The sequence below is a fragment of the Anoplopoma fimbria genome, chromosome 6 (assembly GCF_027596085.1).
Source record: "Anoplopoma fimbria isolate UVic2021 breed Golden Eagle Sablefish chromosome 6, Afim_UVic_2022, whole genome shotgun sequence".
Lineage (NCBI taxonomy): Eukaryota > Metazoa > Chordata > Actinopteri > Perciformes > Anoplopomatidae > Anoplopoma > Anoplopoma fimbria.
The window spans coordinates 26009309-26014322 of record NC_072454.1 but is presented as its reverse complement, the minus strand read 5'-3'; positions in this window follow the sequence as shown (position 1 = coordinate 26014322).

Below are 5014 nucleotides of genomic sequence, written 5' to 3'. Positions count from 1 at the left end.
TTGTCACTGCCTCTCCCTTTAAGAGTGTCCTCCAGTGTTTGGTGCAGCTGTTTCCTCTTGTCATCACCTTGATATTTAAACATTAATCACCACACACCCTGTCACATAGATGCTTCTGCCTCTTCCAGATAGTTGCATGTGTATGTGGTTAGTCCTGATAAAACATGACAGAATGATGTCACAGTGACACAGATCATCTGAGTGACCTGATGCTCCGTCCTAAAGCTCCTGTTTGATGGCGTGATCCTTACATCACTGTACTCTCCTCCCAGTATGAGAGTCCTTCCATTTTTCAGAACTTTATAATGACATCTCTGGTAAACACAAGATTTAAAATGGTGCTTTTGGATGCTTTGTGGAGAAACTCAGTTTTACAGATCAGTCAACTAAATCGATTAAACAATTAGTCATCAAAATCGTTACTTGTTAGTCTACTAAGAATTTGTTCAGTGGAGGATCGCTATTACTTTGATAACTTTCATAAGTGCATATTGTGCTTATGTTCACCGTGGAAGGGCAACTAAACTGTCAAAGGGGTTCTTTGGCTGCAATTACCCAGCAAAGGCGCAAATAGTGCTTACATGGATGACGAGACCAATCAGATCAGGTGGCCTTAAAGAGACAGGGCAATACAGAGCGTTTCAGACACAGGTGTAAACAGGCATTGCAGCAATGTGAGTGTGAGAGAGATTATGTGTATTTGAACTATAAAGCATGTAAATGTTCTAGTAGAAACCTAAAATAAAAGTTTGAAACCATAAGTGAACATACGTTCTCCTTCAAGGTGGTACCTCTGGGTCCTGCTTTACTAGCTGGTTTTTACCTAAATCTTTAGTCTAATGTCTAGTCTAGTAACTCTCGGTCATTGAAGAACCCAATTTTACAACACAGGGTTGCACAATCAAATGCAGTTGTAGCTCTTAACAATAAACAGTGCATTCCTGTAGTGCATTTAAAAAAAATGTATTGAAACACATCAATTGAGCAAGCACACCTCCTGCCTTTCATCAGACACGTAGACAAGTCTGAAAACACAAAGAGCTTCAGTTGCAGCAGCAAGTCTTTCTTAAACTACAGTTTGTGAGGGAAGAAGAACCAGTCAGTTACCTGTAAGGAATCATAAGAGTACTTCCTCTGTACAAAATGATCAAACATCCATTTGGAAACCAAAAATATAACAACATAAAGATAAAAAGAATCACAAATATAACAAAATGGTTCAACTAGGTTCATGAATCATAAGAGGGACTGTTAAAAGTTTGAATAATTCTATTGTTTTGATGTCTTAATAACAAATTAAATGTGGGTAGAAAACCTTGGATCCTCCAACACAAAGCAACACGTGAACTCCAGCTGTAGTAAACTCACTAGATGATTACGTGGACGATTGATTTCTGCAGACTAGAGAAACAAAACATAATAGAGCTATCGAACTGATTAATTCATTTCAATTCAATTCTATTCAGGTTATTTTGTATAGCCCAAAATCACAAATTACAAATTTGCCTCAGAGGGCTTTACAATCTGTACACATGTTACATCCTCTGTCCCGGAACCCTCACATCCTCTGTCACAGGAAAAACTCCCCTAAAAACCCCTTTAACAGGGAGAAAAAAGGAAGAAACCTCTGGGAGAACGACAGAGGAGGGATCCTTCTCCAGGATGGACAGAATGCAATAGATGTCATGTGTACAGAATGAACAGCATAACAGAGATACAACACATTCAATGTATATGACATAAATTATTCATATAATCACAGTAGTAAGCAGAGTAACGAAGAAAAAATGAAGACTACTTATAATAAAAGCAGCAATGACTATAGTAGAATTAAAATGATGATATAGGGAATAGTATTAGTAATGTGACTAATAATAATAATCGAAGTAGCAGTGGGTGTCAGCCGGGTCACAGCAGGAGGCACGACTACGGTCCAGGGACCACAACGATTCATGGATTAGATCCATACAACCCAGGATTTCATCTCAGATACCATAAAGCAAACATTTAATCAAAGAAAACAGGAATGTCAAAGTCAGACTTACTGATCTGTAGCTAAAGAAGAGCAGGTGGAGACCTAGTGCTGTATAAGGCTGGGCTATATGGCCATAGTGCTGACTTTTGGCCAAATTGTTACACAATAGCGTCTATAATGTAAATTCCTGGATATCAAATGTTCATGTAATTTTCTGTAGTGTATCATTTGTTCTGAAAGTGTACTGAAAGAGCACCCACTGTAAAAACTCCTGAGGACATAATTGAGGCCTTTTACACAGCACTGACAAAAAATGCAGAAAAGTTATTTTGAAGAACAATACAACCAAAGCTTTAACCTTGGTATTACAGTTCAATCTGGGTAGGATTTAATAATTTACCCAGTAAAAATCCAAAGGACTTGATAAAAACTTTAAATAGATTACAGCGCCACCTGGATTTAGGAGTCTAGGGCTCCAGGGGAGTTCAGGTTCTTTAAAATTAGGGGGAAAGCAGCATGTGTCTCCAGACAGTACAAAATTAAGTTAAAATATACACTTAATTTTGAAAATATGAAAATATCTCTAAAATATTCCATAAACATGAGTCTGTAACAGTAAACAGGAAGCTACAGCACAATGAGGAGGGAAACGGATGGAGTCCAATAGTCCAATTCACTAGCAAGGACCACACCATCAACGGAATTTTTTATTTTATTAATGAGACATGAATGGTTTTTGAGGCTTGAACACGAATTCTGTCTAGTTGGTCGGTTGAGTTGTGGGGAGCTTTGTGTCGGGGGATTCGCTGTAGCGCCCGGGCACAACGAACCCCCTCAGGACCCTACGAAGAAGATAAGGAGAGCGAGGAAGAGGGTGGAAGAGAAGAAATGGGTTGGGAGGGAGGGGTGTTGAATACGAGAGTGGACATGACGAGTGGGTTAGGTCGTTATTTATTGGAATTCCAGAAAGGGCATTGTAAAGGTGTGGTCCTGCTCCCGAAATTCTGTCATTCTGAGTGATTGAGGATGGACTTGCAGGACCATTCGTTGCCCCACAGAATGGCTGAGGCTATGATGGGGTAGATCTCGATCTCTTACAAGCTCAGGGGGCCATTTAGCTGCGAACCATCTTCCGCTGTAGAAACCCCCAAAACCAACAGAAGGAGCAGCATCTGTTTACATATGTATGTTGTGTCCGTGTGTTAGTTTATCGTTATAGAAAAAACTAATGCCGTTCCAATTGTAAAGAAGATTTAGCCAAAGACGGAGTTCTGAGCGGCTTGGACTGTCCAGTGAGATGGTCCAAGAGAGATGGGACGGATGCAGCTATTGCGTAGGGCGAAGTTAAGATGGCCCAAGAGGGAGAGAAGTTGGCGTTTGTTGCAGTGTGTGGTAAGGAGAACATTGGAGATAAGAAGGCTAATGCGGTTGAGCTTTTCGGTTGTGAGTGAAGCCTGGAACAACTTTGTCAAGAGTGATTCCGAGAAATTCGAGGGATGTGGATGGATGAGGAAATCGTCCAAGAGATGGACAAGGAATGGGATTTTATGATTATTGCAGAGGGCTTCTGACAGGGTGTCAGAGAGCCTTACGGCGAAATAATATTCCCCTCCCCATTGGACGCCAAAGAACTGCCAAAAGTAAGGGTGGATGAGGAGAATTTTGAAAGCACTGGTGATGTCCATTTTTGATAGCCATTACCCCTGTCCCGCGAGTTTAATAAGGTCTATTTATGTATTTTCCCTCTTGAGAACACGCCCCAAGTGACTGAGAGAAAAAGTAGATCGAAAAAAACAAGAAACAGTCAAGGGTGGTGTGATAATACCAGTTGTATGCTAAATGTGCAACAATGATGATTTAGGGATAACAGAAAAAGTGCCTTAAATATCAGATTTGGGACACAATCCTTCACAAATCAGTAGAAATGTCAATCCTACTATGACTTTCTCTTGCATTTGGTAAATAAGGACTTCTGCACCAGAAGGTCACAGTTTCACTTATCCAGAAATATCTAGATAATGATTTGCTGGATTTGGACAAAAATTCAATTCAATTCAATTCAATTCAGTTTATTTTGTATAGCCCAGAATCACAAATTACAAATTTGCCTCAGAGGGCTTTACAATCTGTACACATGCGACATCCTCTGTCCTTCCCTCACATCGGCACAGGAAAAACTCCCCTAAAAAAACCCTTTAATTATTAAAACTATTAAAAATAGACATTTATGATCACTATAAGTACTGAATCAACAGGCAATGACTCAGAAGCAGCCTCAGGAGGCAGGTCAGTAGTTAGTAAAACACTTTACTGAATCAAGTTTTGGTGCACAGGTAATCAGTCAGGATAAGGCAAAAGTAAAAAAAACACTAGGCTAAATCCAAAAGTCCAAAAACAGGTCAAACGCTAGAGACTAATACTGGGACGGTCAACAAAGTGTTGCAACACTAACCACGAGGAGTAAAGAGGAGCTGGCACAGGCAAAGAGGAGTTCACAGACTACAAGGGAGGAGCAGGTGAAGCCAATCGAGGAAGGACCGTAATCACACAGGAGGGAAACACACAAGGGCAGGAAGGCTCTGAAACAGATAGGTGCCATAATACAACAGGAAATGAGACAAATACTGAAAAAAATAAGTAAACATAACTCATACAGGGGACCAGGATGTGACAGTACCAAGAGGATGAATCTTAATGAATTAGGTGATCCATGACTTTTCATCAAGCACCATTATCAGGTCAAACCTTTTACAATACTTTTGTTTATGACGAAATGACATTCCAGGCAGCCTTAGTCTGTGTTTAGTGCTAAATAGAAAATGTTGGGATGCCGGTATGTGACAGAAAAACTGTGCTTAAGTGCAATTTTGCAGAATTTGTCATGCACTTAAGTATTTATGTTCTATCCTATGTATATTTCTACTCCACTATATTTCTGCAAATGTAGATATTTGGTACTTAGATAAAGTTACTATGTACTTTGGACATTACGATTTGACATAAAAAGCTACCATGACATATATTGGGTTAGTAAGGTGT